Consider the following 15,231-nt stretch of genomic DNA (forward strand, 5'->3'; position numbering starts at 1 on the left):
TGGTGAAAACTGATTGAATCCACTCTTACCTCTTTAGATTTGAGGCAGGCAGAACACTGATTGAAACGAACTCCTGTGAGTCAGAGGGACTGTGCAGGAATTAGTTTAAACCTGTGGGTGAGGCACCATAGATGGATTAAATGAAATACTTAAAGAAAAAAGATAAGAAAGAATGCATGCGGAGTCATTCACCATGGCTTAGCTGACAAGTGGATTTTCAATAACCAGTAGACATTGATATTTTGGTTTGGAGTCCATCTGCTTGAGCTAAGTAGATATTTGGAAATATACAAACGGTTCTGCTGCTCTGAAGATATTTTTATTTAAAAAAAAGTGTTTTTTTTTTCTTTTCTGTTTAGTTTCTGTAAATTTTTTTTGTTACGAGCAAAGGTATTTCTGAAAAAGTAATATTCTGTCATCAAGAGAAAAAAGCCCCAAACATGTCCTTTTTATATCAGAATGGGTGCACTCATCCATATATTTACACTATTTTCATAGTAATACAGAAGTTTTCCAGACGTATCTGGAATGTCGGGGAGGAAAAAAATGCCTAAAATATTTCATCCTCATTGTAGAAAAAAACAATAAAAGAGGACAATTATATGCTAGGAATCACTGCAAAAGGCAGAATAAACAGTCTGTACAATAGAAGAAGCCAGAATTATTCCAAAATTCCATTGAATTGTGACAAAATCATAAAAAGATTGTTACAATATGCGACAAATACTGTAACAGTATTTACTGCATGCAATAATTATTGGTGATGTAATTTTTCTGCTAAAAGAACAGATGAACTAGTACAGTGACATCCGGCTATATAATGTTATAAATATCAAAAAACAGAGCTTAAGAATAATATAAATACTACTTTGTAAGTACATTAAATGAACCCGCACAGAGGTTTGCAAGAAATTAAGTTCCATACAGTAAGTTCAAAAAGGAGGGTAAAACAAGTTTGTAGATTCCACAGGGCCAAATGCTGATAGGTTGCAGAGATTCCTGAATGGAACGTGGTTAGTATCAAAACCACATATGGTAGCTTTAATACTTGCATTTGGTTGGATTTCTTTCTCTCTTCGGAGCTATCACTTTGAAGAGATAAAAGATTTATCTTGAAGAGCAGGTATTGAAACTTGTGAGCAACGCAGTTCCTCTCACAACTACATATTATTAATTTTTAAAAAGGTAGTTTTTATTTTTCAGGTATGTACAAAATCCTAGAAAATATATTCTGTTCAAATGAGCATAGCAAAATGGTCATTCAGGAAAGGCCAATGGTCGTCCCATCATGCTATCTGAAATGTTTGTAAAAGTAGAGCTAGTCAGAATACTTTAATTTATAGAAATAATAAATTAGAAGTCTCTGAAATTCTTTGGGAGAAATAAGGTAATTTGTTTTCTCTGCTTTATAAAATATGCATTGTATTCTTCTATTTGTCACCTACTGTAAAACTGATCATGACATACAAATATCAAAGATGGAAAATATTTTTTTATTTTTAGATACACCATAAATCTGGTTTTGTACCATAGGTTTGATATTTCTTATTTCAGAAGTATACCACTGTATTTCATATCATTGTTTTTATTCAAACCTATCCTGTTCAGCAGTTGCCCTTCCTACTTTTCAAATGCATTTCTTCACCTCTAGATGTCCAGTAAATGAAAAATATCTATTTTATCCCTATATAATCTTAAAAAGACTGACTTTTAACCTTGTAGGATATGATTCTGAATGGATGACTTCAGTGTCTAAACATTAATGTAAGTAAAAATGTAAAAATTCAAGCTCTGAGACACAGAAGAGAACACTTTCTGTAGCAAACGTGGTCTGGTAGACACATAAAAAATTCAATATTATCGTAGAATGATTTGCATTGGAAGGAACCCTATGTAGACCCAGTCCCCCTTCCATGGACAGGGACACATTGCACATCTGATCAGGTTGATCAGAACTGACCTTTAGCACCTACAGGGGATGGGCCATTCAAATCTTCTCTGGGAAACCCGTTCCAGTGCCCCACCCTGTTGCAGTGTGTTGCCATTTCCTGTTTCACCTATCCCAACCCCCCAGGTGTGCCAACCTCTCCTTTCCCCTCCCCCTGTCCCCAGGCTTAAAAGGAGATGGGACCATGAGGTCTGGATTCTGTTGGGAGCCGTTACAAGATTCAGAGGTCTGTCATCCTGGAATAAAACTCTGGATTAAAACTCTACGGCAGAATCCTCTCCTTTTTCTCTTCACCGTCGCCTGAACCTTTTCCACCAGAGGTAAACTGAGTTTCTACTTTGCCAGGATTTGTTCCAAGTGCCCAGCTGCAGCACCCAGCTGGCCAAGGGTATCTCTGAGGAGAAACGCCACAGCTGCCGCCTTTGGCCCAGCAGCAAGGGTCAGATGAGGCCAGGCACGTCCCACCTGGAAATATTGGGATTAATATTCCATACCACCCCACTCAGGGAAAAATTTCTTCCTAATATCCAAGCTAAACCAGTACTCTAAATTTGAAGCCATTTCCCTTTGTCTTACATACTCTTGTAAAAAGTCACTCTCCATCTTTTTTATGGCCCCTTTAGGTAATGGAAAGGGCTGCAAGGTCTCCCCAGAGCCTTTTCTTCTCCAGTCTGAACAGCCCAAACTCTCTTGGCTTGCCTTTATGGAGAACTGCTTTTTTGTGGCCTCCTCTTGACTCACTCCAACAGGTCTGTGTCCTCTTTTTGTTGGGAACACAGCACTCCAGGTAAGGTCTCATGAGAGTTGAGTAGAGAGGCAGAACCCCATCCCTTGACCTCCTGCTCACAGTCCCTTGGATGCACCTAGGACAGGATTGGCTTTCTGGGCTGTGAGCACATAGTACCATGTTCAGCTTCTTGACTGCCAACAATCCCAAGTATTTCCCCTCAGGGATGATCCTGGCTCATTTTCTACCCAGCCTGTGTGTGTGCTTGGGATTGCCCTCACCCAGGTGCAGAACCTTTCACTTGGCTTTGTTGAACTTCATGAGGTTCACGCAGACTCACTTCCCCAACCTGTCCAGGTTCTCCTGGATCCATCCCTTCCCTCCAGCATGTTGACACCACACAGCTTGGTGTCATCAGAAAACCTGCTGAAGGTTCCTTGATCCCACTGTTCATGTTCCCAAAAAATGTCTACATAAACACATGAGTTTTGCATAGAAATAAGAGACATATATCCAGAGAATGGTGGGGGTTATGTCACAAATGCCACTTGTCAATAATTGAAATGCTTTTGTGTCAGGTTCAATAATATGTTTAGTGACTTCTGTGGAATGGATGAATTGCCACCATCAGACAGGAGCATGCTGAATGAGGAACTTCATGCTTCAGTTGTCGCAGATTTATACTAATGCAAGAAAGTGCAGTTTTTCTGGAAATAATTTTTCTGTGAATAAATACAGCAAAGATTCAGTGAAATGCAAAAGAAACAGAGTACACTATTAAATTCATTGCAATTTGCAAATTCATAAGACAGTTAATGTATACATCTAAAATTTTGGATCTGTCTTAAAAATCCACTTATTCAAACTCATGTACTGTACAGTAGGAACAATGAACTCTTTAATAGATTTTATTCATTTTTTAAGTAATAGGGCCTGCAAAGAATAGCAGGAAAAGTGAAGAAATTATCTTATGAGACGTAGCTGTGGTGTCTCTATCATGTAAGAGTAGAGCTGGCCAGCAGGTACAAAGGCTTCCCAAATCACCAATACCATCCACCCAGCCTTGACAATAATTCAGAATATTGTTCCTCTAGGAGTTAATGGTAGATTTAAAATGCTTGGAAATACGTTAGGGACCTTTGTTTTCCTGAGCAGTTTTCCATTTTTCGCCTAGTAAAATGAAGACATGGAAGACATAGTTCACATGTCAGACTGAAAGATTAACACAATGGAGGGAAAAGGGTTACCTCTCATAAAAGAGAAGCGGCACAACAAATAATGAATACACATTTGTTTTTGACACATTCAGAGTTGAAATCCATGACATAATTTATGCAACAGCTTCACAGTTGGAGTCTTCTTTTCCCTCTCTCTCACAGATGGTGTAGAGAGACGGTCACATATAATAAGCTGCACTCTCCTTTCTGCTGGACCTGAGATGCCTCAGCAGGTACGGTCACGGTGTGCTTCATTCAAAGGTACTTCGTGCCTGGCAGCCCACGAGTTCTTCAGCTTGATTGGTCTGGATAAGATACTCTTACAAATCTGTTAAATGAACAAGAATTTAAGCTGTCTCCTTACTGACTTGGGAAAACCTGCTTGCCCATATTTTGATTGACATACTTTTGACATAGTTTTGGTAGTTAATGTGGTAAAGTATTTAGAACCTTGAGTTTTGAAGGTCTGTAATCTTTATCAGCCATTTCAAAATATGTGTTCTCTAGGGATCAGGGAAGAAAAAATTGTGTTCAGAAGTCTGAGGTTTGCACAAAATATTGTCATTTTAGCCCTCTGAATCAGCTTCAGATAGCTCAGGACATCATTCCTCATTTATGCCCACCTTTGGACCTCCTTAGATCTGTCATTGTCCTTATCTCCTGGTAAATAAAGCTATCCATTTTGCTCATCCTGGTGCCATCTACCTTGGCATTTTTGCAATCTTTTTTTTTCCCTCCCAGAGAAAATCATTCCTTTTTTTCCCTGTCTAGTCCTGACAAACAGCTTGATTCATTTGCCAGTTCTGAAGAGAGCTTAGGCTCAACTTTTCATGCTGTCACTTCATGACTGATGCTGTCAGCACATGCACAGTGTTGATATCCCTGCCATACATCTTTGCCTTTGGGGACTGTGGCATTGTAACTTCACTAGGTGCTTCAAAGAATGCAGGTGAAAAGTGACATGAGGTTGCACCAACTCCAGATTTTGGAACGTTACTATATGAAGTGATGATCTGGGATATCAGGAGGCAGTGCTATGCAATCTGGTCTTTCCTGAGTTCTCTTTCCATAGGGGAAAAAACCGAATCAAAAGAGTAAACAAACAAAACATCCTCAAAATTAAACCAGACCCACAAACCTTCTTACAAACAATCATTGTGCTTGTTTTTCTCCTTTCTAAAAAAATTTTCAGGTCTATATGGAGTTATGAGGAATATATTTAACTGTAATATAAATTTCATAGCTAACCCTTCATCCCTTCATTTTAGCTGTTTTCCAATTTGGAGAACACATTAAAGCTAACAGCTTCAGTTCTCTCTCTCTCTGCATCTAACATAAACTTGAACCTTAAAGTACAGAAAGATGTGTCAGGTTTATTGAGTTTTGCTTTCTCTGACTTGTGGCTATGTTAAGCATAAAATGAAAATTGCCCATGCAACATACAAAATGAGAATTAAGGTAATTTAATACAAGGAAAAAATGCCAAGGAACTCATAATGGGTTCTTTGCATGGTCTAAGAAAATAGATTAGTTGAAGCATTTTCTTCTCATGTGCTTTGTAGAATTTTCAAAAACTAATTTGTCAGCAGAATAGATCAATAAACACTAGTAAATGAATTTAATAATCCTTCTTATGATACTGAAATGAATATTGCTGTTACATTTGGTGCTACTTTTTAAAAAATATGTTTATCTTTTACTGAAATGTGAGAAGCTTTAGCTTTTGTTATTCTAAGTGATATGTATATTCTGAATACACAGCATTAAGTTGTTCTCAGTTATGATCCAGTCATACCATAAATCTTCATAGTATTGATTAGTTTCACAGAGCTGGATTTACCTTCAGTGGAAATGTAAGCTGTGAAGGGAGTTGGGAGAAGCCTTCAAGATAATGCTGTAATTCCCATGTATATTATCAGATGCTGGATATTTTTCAGACGCATTACAAAGAACTATATCTAAAAGGGGGACCCTATGGGCAAGAAAGGAATTTATTGTCTTACGTGTAGCATAAACACAATCATAATAATTGCTAAAAATAAAACTATATACCTCCAGCATAGTAACCAATCACACAAATCTTTTTTGACATATAGATCCTCAATGTAAAGTAAGGTATTTGGTTTTTTCCGATGTATATTTTTTTTTATTTGTTTCTTTGATTCAGTCTCTCTCTGCACAAAATAGCATTCTTTCTGTGCAAATTACAGCATTCCAGAAATCTATACCATAAGAACACTAACCTCTACAATCTCACCAATTATACTGATTTAAATATATCCTGCTGTTACTTTCTTTGCTTTACAGGTTTTACATGTATTGCTATCTGTAATAACTCAGAGCCTGCCCGGTCTTTTAATTCTCAAGGTAAGAGGGAAATTAAATGTAGAATTCCCCGGGCAGGTCCCTGGAATTCAACTCTCTGCTTGGAGAGGTATATTAGAGTGCCCTGATCTTCTGAGCAGATTTTCTGTGAGGGAAGAAGTGCTGGTTTTAGCTTTCAAATTGTCACTGAGAACAAAAGAAGTGAAAATGGCTAGTGAGAGAATAGTGCTGTTCCTTTCTGCCCTAGACCAATTAATGGATTCTAGTGGGAAGTAAAATGTAGTATTTTCTGGTTTAATGTAAAAAAACTTCACTCATAGGACAACTGAAAGACAGGAGATGCTTTCTCTTGCAGGCATGAGGCAGTGCACAGTACAAGGCAATCCAGAAAACCCCAGCCTAGATTTATATCACTAATGCCTTTCTATAATGTGAACACCTCCTGTTAGTTGAACATTATCACTTGTGTAATAAATATTCAGGTTGAATTCACCCATTTAAACTGAAATGTTGGACACAGCAGAGCACAAGCACACGCAGTGCATTGTTGGCACTCACAAGGCACAGTGATTATATCAGTCCTGGAACACCAACACATGCAACAGAACTTTGCAGAAAACAAAAAAATTTTTAAAAAAGCAGGAAAAAGTTTTGGACACTTCATCAATTTCCAGATGCTTGTTTTACTTTTGTGGGCTAATCATTCTGGTGAGTGCCAAGTTCTTGATGGTTGTCTAAGAATTCTGCATTTTAGCGAATACTCTTAAGGTCTGATCCCGAGCTGGTCTAAAACAGCTGCTCTCTAATGATATAAATAACTAATTCAAAATGCATATGGGATGACACATGACTTCTCATATACCCAAGAGTTTATAATTTTAAGAAATAAATTATTAATTATGCTTGAAATATACATTAGGAAAAATTTTGCTTAGCCACCTGTCTTGATGTTTCTTTGAACCTAATGAAACATAATTTAACATTCCAGTAATAAAAAATAAATGTTATATTAATTCAAATAAAAAAAAAATTAAAAGCTGAAATTGAACCACAATCATATACATATTTGTACAGGCAGTTGTACATATTTGGTCACCAGTGGAAATTTAAGTGCTTTGTTAGCAATAAGATATGATGCAAATGGAAAAAGAAAATCTGTGGAAGGAGAAAACCTGAGCAAGAAAATGCAAAACTGCTAAAACTTTGCAAGTAAAAACACCTAATATGTGATAATACTAATGATTCCAATTTGATTTTCAGGACTCATCCTAATGGACAGGCTAAAAAAACTGAAAGTGTTTCCTCTGTAACATTACTTATCAGAAGAAAAGATTGGGGGAAAAAAGAATCCAGAGTGTTTCTTCTTTCAGATGGAGGAACTAGGAAATATAAACTGTCCGCTAAAGTAACTAGAATAATGAAAGACTAGAAAAAAAGAGCTTTTGTCTCCTGACAGAGACTTAATATTCCAGACTTTGTAACATTTAACAAACTGACCCATTAAAACTGTGCCAGCCTTAAGGATTGATTTCTAGAATAAAACATGGTATCCTTTAAAAAAGCAACAACCCCTCTACTGCGATTCTGTGAAATAGGAGAAATTTTGAGCAAAAGAGACTGTTCTAATGAACTATAAGAGCCATTTTGGTCTTAATGCCAATTTGTTAGGAGATGATTACCAGAGACTCTGTCAGTGTCTAGCTAAAAGGAGTAAATTTTTAACAAAATAGATTATAGCTTTTATAAAATTATTTGAAATGGAATTGTGATGGATCTTAAGAATTCCTTGGCTAAATCTATTTCTCTCTCTTGAGATAACAGTGCCTTAGCTATACCAGTTTTACTAATTTATGTATCATGAGCTTTGTGAAGGACTTGAGTTTTCTCACTGTATTTGTAGTATGCCATGGTAGAAAGAGGTAGAAAATCCCCTCTTTATAAAATTATAACTTTTGAGTTAGCTGATTTGTCCCTAGCCTTCTTAGAAACGAGGTCTGAAATTTATTCCTTTACAATTGGCTTCACTGCAACATTTCCCAGGAAAGGTGTTCTTACCAAGACTACTTCTTGCCATATCTTCATACTTTCATCAATAATCAGCTTTGCCCTGTACCACACTCCTACCCACACTGTAACCAATTTTCAGTGCTTTGAATAAGTTAAACTTCCACTCAATCATTTTCTTTCTAAACTGATCAGTTTAAAGTTTAGCTGGTTTGTTATGGGGGCTTCCCAGTTAACACACTCCAGAAAATTCATTAGATTAATTCTATGTATGTTCATAAAGGGTATTTCAGGTGTTCATATATCTTTAACTTTTACCCTGACTTTGCCTGAATTCTGGTCTTTATTCAAACCAAGAACTTCTGTGCTATCCTATTTAAATCTTTACCTTCTCATGAAATTAATTTATTCCAACTTCTCCTCTTACCTTTTAAATTTCTGAGTCTCTGACACGGAGATACACATTTAAAGATAGTAAACTAAGTTTCTCAATGGCACTCAGCAACAAGTGGAAATCTGCTCACACATATACTTGCATAGATGAGTCTTTCTCAGCAGGTACACCTCTGTGCCTTGCGCACAGAACGAAATTTCTTGAGTTTTGATTCTGTCACATTTCTCACCCTGCTTTATATTTAGTGTTTATGTTTTAATTCTTAAAAGGGATAGTCACTTCAGTCATAAAACAAATCTGTTGTTTTTTTTTTTTTTTCCTGTGGTCACCGGTTTTAATTTTGGACTTCACTGCATATTTTGTAAAAAACGAAAAAACAAACCTAATGAAGAAAAAGGTGCTACACCAATAAGTAATCAGGTCAAATGAAAATATTGTCCATAGCTGATACAAGCATGTATTTCAGGTTACAAAATAAAGAAAAGTTCATTTTTCCTTTCCTTGATGGCTAATTATTTATCCTCCCTTATAATTATGCCATCAAGGCATGCTTCAGAGTTACAGCTGACTCTCTATTATTAGGTTAGTTTGTCTTTGGGTGACAGCCAAATGTGCACAAGAGATTAAAAAACTCTTTGCTCTTTCATCTTTTGCATTATTTATAATTATAACTTAAATAGCATATACTGAAGTGTACTTCAGAAGATAATATTTCATTATTCCTGCTACAAGTTCATTCAGGTGGTTGTTTTTTCCTTATAAAATGCTTCTAAGTGAAAACATCTATTTACACTGTATTTTGGGATCATCCTTTTTTTTAATAGTCATTCCTTTGCACTGCTTACAAAAAGAAGGCATGAAAAGGCATGAAAACTTCAATATTATTTCAAGAATAATTTTTTCATGGAAAGAAGTGACAGACATTGGAATGGACTGCCCAGGGAGATGGTGGAGTCATCATCCCCAGAAGTCTTCAAGAAAGTACTGTACATGGCACTCAGTGCTCTGGTCTGTTTGACAAATTGGTGATCAAACATCGGGCTTGATGATCTTGGAGGTCATTTCCAACCTAAACAATTCTGTGATTGTGTGACTATTGGATAATTTAGCTGAAAGATTCATGATGGATACCTCAGCCATTTCAAGTCAGATACGTGTGGTTACACATTTAACTAAGACTCCTTAGAAACCTTAAGGCTGGAAATTGAAGGCACATTTAATAATATGAAATGCTGTGCAAAAACACTAGTTTTGGAACATTACCTTCATAGCAGCTATACTGCTCATTCCTACCCCTTTCATCTTGCTCTTCCTTCACACAATCTGTCGCACACTGCCAATGGCATCTGAGAAATGATCTGGAGAAAATGAAAAGACTTTTTTGTTGTTATTCCTTCTTTCTTGTAAAGCTGCCATTTTTCTCTAATCAGATTCATAGCCCAGCTATACAAATAGCTGTGTTGTGCTGGTGCAGTGGGAAGTGCACCAGCACAAGGAACCTTTGAGAAAAGTGGAAGTGGTTTAAAATCAGTCTTGGCCTGGAACAGAAATCACTGCCCAGGGAAAACTCACAAATGGAAGTCTCTGGATTTAGGTGGCTGAATCCATTTTAAGCCCTCCATTTTCTGTATCCAGCATGAATGTCATGCTTCCCCTACAACATTTCATATAGAGCTGTGGTGTATACCACTTCAAAGCTATCTCTGATAGTCTGGCTACAGAAAAAGTAAAAAAATAGAACCCACAAAAAGCCCATACATAGGAAAAATACCAGTATTGATGATTCAGTTGTTACTGATTTTCATTGTCACAGAAGACTATGAAAGCTGATGAGAATCTCAGAGCATTTCCATTATGGGATGTTCCAAATACTTGTGTGTATTTGTTGGAGCTGCTTTGCTGAAAATCTAGACAATGAACTTCCATGTGCATGGTGAACATGGTAATGCTGATTAGCAGCTGGAATTGATAGTACTTTGGAGATCTTTTCCAACCTTTATGATTCAATGATTCTAAATCTCTGAAAAAACCCAATATTATAAGAAGCAATTTTGAATATGAATTGTGAAAGTTGTCAGAGATGAACTTATTAAAAGAAAGTAAAACATTTCTTATCTGCAGCTCAAAATTTCTAAAGAGGTTACGATAGGCCAAAAACACCTCCAAAATCTGAACACTTAGTTTGTTTTATTTTTTCAATCAGTTTATTTATTTATTTGAGTTTAAAGCTCTCTTCTGCATCATTGTACAGATATGAGGAAAAGGTCAAGAGAATTTAGACATGGTGGCTCTGTGACACTTTCCATTTGCTTAGCATTCAAGTCAGTTTTTCCTCAGCATCAATCAAAGACAAGGAGACTTGGAAGCTGATGGAAGTGGAAAAGTACTTTCTGGCCTCAGGCATTTGTTTACTAATCATATGGTGTTGCTCAGTGGAGTGGTTCACTTTTAATGGGTGCTTAGCTGTGTGGACCAAAGGCAAAGGGGGGGAAAAAAAGAGAACAGTTTGTGTTATACTTATCCCTGTGGCTCCACATGCAATACCCATAGACAAATCTTCATTTGTTATAAATTGTGATTACTACATTGAAATCAAACAAGAAATGTCCAATTACATTACCAGAGCATCTTATCCCATTTTTTATTTGGCCTTAATTTGGAGAATTTCTCAAGTAAATAATATTAAGGATACCTGTACATGGTATCTATAGTGACTTGTGGCTAAACTAGCTAGATAAGGAGGAAATTTATTTTCCAGGGATTGTGAGTAAACACAATAAATTGCTATGAGTGCCTTTCATACCAGTGTTATGATTTATTGTTTTGAAGAACATCTAAATTGATTTTATTAGTTTCTGGTGTTCTGGAGATTCAACAACACCTAACTAGTCTTAACTTCCACATTTCTTGTGTCACCCTCATAGCATCATCCCAGGGCCGTCCACTTGATGAAACTGTCCAACAGCAAGGTTTCTGTGTAGCCTGCTTGATGGGGAGTTGAGCAGATCAGATTTGGCACCAAGAAACTGTTTTTGTGTTGACAGACAGTTCATTCCACTCATGGACCAGTCCTAGGCATAACCTGGGAGGTCTCCCAGCATTCAAGTCTCTGAAAATTATTTCAACTGTATTTTAACCAGTTGGTTTTTCCATTTCTTTTTCCTCTGTGGGGTATATACCCTTCTTTGTCCTTTTTTTTTGCCATAGTTATGGCTCATTATTGTATAATTAAAGTATTATCTCCCTACCTTTTAAGCTACTCACTATCATGTCTATCTATGAATTTTATGTATCTTTGTCTATGCAAAGAAGTACTACAGACATCAGGCTGCCTAAATTGTTGTAGCATATTTTCTGAGAGCTCTGACATCAGGTTAAGTGCACTATTTACTTCATGAGCAAACCAAACAACTCTGGGTGCACTAAAAGTTCATACTAATCACATCCACATGTAACACTGTGTACACTTACTTTCACCAATATAAAAGCAATCTGCACTTAAAGCACTGCAACATAATGCATATCCATGCTCTTGTTAAAATAGTAAATCCTTTGATTCTCATTGACTGCTCCTCAGAGAGGGGAGAGGTATATTGCTTGTTATGTATAATCCCTTTGTGTATGGTATTTAGATAGGAAGCATCACAGACTAAGGTGTTCAGGTCAGCAGAACATTATAAATGCTGTGTTTTGAACTGTAAATTTGCTATATTTGATTTAAGCACAGAGGGTGATTTGAAAAACTTGAAGGAAAATTTCAATTTTGAGAAGCTGTGACCTTTTCTTCAGTGGGATATAGATATACACATATATACACATATGCATATATACATATATACTTATATACATATATACATATAATGCTGTATTTTCACCTTATTTATCCAGTGTCTATTAAATGGGGGGTTCTGTCTTTGAAAACACTTCTGTCCTAAACTATTTGCTCTCATTGCCACAACAGAACCATATTTTCCATTGTCAGAAAATATTTTTACCTTCCATGAAAAAGACATATTTTAAAGCATCAATTCAAATTTTTTGAGGAAGAATTTGAATTTTCAGTGGAAATCAATATTTTCCATTAAGACTTTATTGTTAGTCAGTAAACCACACAGAGCTAAACAACTTTGATTAAAAGTTTTCCATGACTTCACCCTGATAAGACATAAGTGAAGGGCAAGACCTCATTTAGCAGACAACATAGAAATATTCATTTTGGTTTTGGGGAGGTACATTTATCTTCCCCTTTCAATCACAGAATACTTCTTTTCAACAACTTAATTTCTCTTTTATTATTGGTGTTTTGGTTGGGTTTTTTTTTTTTTGTGATTGAACCAATGTCATCTGCAGAACACAGAGCTTTATATCTCCTGCTTTTTCTAAGGTGTATTAGTGTTGTGGATGGAGTGCTGCACTTCACCTGTAACAGACAGGTAGCAGCATGTTTGTTAAAAAACCAGTGATTCAATGACTTTTGGTGCTAAATCTGATGGTGGTTTAACAAGATCTGATATCCAAGTACTCTTGATTACTCACTGCTAACAGGACAGCGTCAGACAAAACTGTCAGGGGGACACTTTGGGTGAGTGATGAGCTAAACTCCTCAGAGGGAAGTTTCAGTGTAGCAGGATCCAGGCTTAATCCTGGACTTGGTAAATAGTTTATGTCTGAATGACTGTATTTTGCACCATTTGTCTAAGATTTCAAAGCTCATCCTGCCATTAAATGCTTACTGGGTGTCTGCTTAGATAAGGAATCTCTCAACCTTCAGCAACCTTTAAGCAGGAGCATTTTGAGGTGTCCCTGCTCCAGGGTACATCCCATACAGGAAAGCTGAGTGTGGCCTGGGCTCTCCACTGTTTACAAAGTGAAGAAATGGGCTCATGGTCATGCCTGCATCCTGACTACAGCTGTCAGTGTCTCCCAAACACGACTTGAGTCAGACCTTCATCAGAACTGGGGTTAGGTGTGCACATGGCTCAAATTAGCCCTTGGCTATTGTGATATTATGAAGCAAATTTGAGCTGGATGCAGCCATCACAACCAGATGCATCCACTAAGGATTTTTTTTTTCACTTAAGTTTTGGTATCAGTGAGTTTAATTTATGGTTTTTAATAGATGTTTGTCTTCCTTCTTGGACATTAGATAGTTGAACTCCTAACACTGAGCACAACTGATTATATTTTGTGGATAAAAAATGAATGGTCATCATTCAGTATATGTTCACTATTAATGAGATGTGCTGAATGAACTTTATAAAGGAGCTAGTAACATCTCAGTGTAGTGGTACTTCTTTTATAGCTAGAGGAAACAGATAATTTGAAAACACTATGAGAACTAAAGCTTCTATGTGGAACAGAAGGTCAGCCTGTTCATGCAGAGAATGGATGCTTGAATAAATGATTTTGCTTGAATTAACAGTTTTGACTTATAATGATACAATATTATCAGAAGTTAGCAATTACAGCCAAAATCTCTTCCTTTCTTTTCAGTGGAAAAAACATCTAAACCCACCCCTGCAATAGAGTTTCTTATCCTTTTTTCCCCTTTGTTTTGTTAAGTAATTATATTTCACATATATGTTTTGTTGGTAGGTGTGTGCAATTATCCAAGAGTGTCTGAAAGCTACTGTACAGTTAATCTTTACTTAAGGTAATACTTTGCATATGTTTGGCGGTGGTTCCTTTCAATTTATTTTTTTACTTCTAAATGCAGGAAATGGTCTGAAACCCATTAGAATAATTTAGAGAATTCAGTTATACAGATACATATTTTTTTTTGTTACAAAGAAATTTTATGGAACTTATACTGAAACTCAGAGAATGCTGAGGTCTAATGTAATGAAAGACCAATTACACTAAAAGTAGAAACTGAAAGAAAAAAACAGTGTGTCAAATAGAAACTTCCATAAGAAACCATAAATATTGAAAATGATCCTGTTATAAATAGTTCTTTTTCCACTGAATAGCTGTGTAAAAACAAAAAACTTATATTCATATTTTGGAAGCAAAACAAGAGAAAACTGAAGGGAAAAAAATCTGACTATACTTGAAATTTTCATGTGCAGCATGCTACCTATGACAGAATTCCATAAGTTTACTCTAGTACACTCTAGCTCACCAAATCCAAATATGTTTAATAATTCTATACTGCCTAAATGCCAGATGGATGCTTATATTTGTTTAGATTCTTAGAATAATGACTATGTTTTCTATTAATATAAAAAAAATCACATGCTGACTGTAAGTCATATATGGCAATTTAAATATCCAGGTATTATGTGTGGAGGGTTTTTTAATGACCACTCATAGTGGTCTATTTAGTACACTGAATTTGAGTTATGGTCGTGTTCTGGGTTTGCATGGCCAGGTTTGGTAGTGGAGTGGAATTGTATTTGTGAGATGTTCCATGGCAGGAAAGAATGATGAATCTGACTCCATCTTCTTAGAAGGCTAATTTATTATTTTATGATACAATATTATATTAAAGAATACTATATTAAACTATATTAAAAAATACAAAAAATATACTTACAGAAGGTTAAAAAAATAATAATGAAAAGTTGTGACTTTTTGCAGAGTCCTGACACAGCTTGACACTGATTGGCTAATGAGT

Source organism: Molothrus ater, chromosome 2 (assembly GCF_012460135.2).
Source record: "Molothrus ater isolate BHLD 08-10-18 breed brown headed cowbird chromosome 2, BPBGC_Mater_1.1, whole genome shotgun sequence".
NCBI classification, from domain to species: Eukaryota; Metazoa; Chordata; class Aves; order Passeriformes; family Icteridae; genus Molothrus; species Molothrus ater.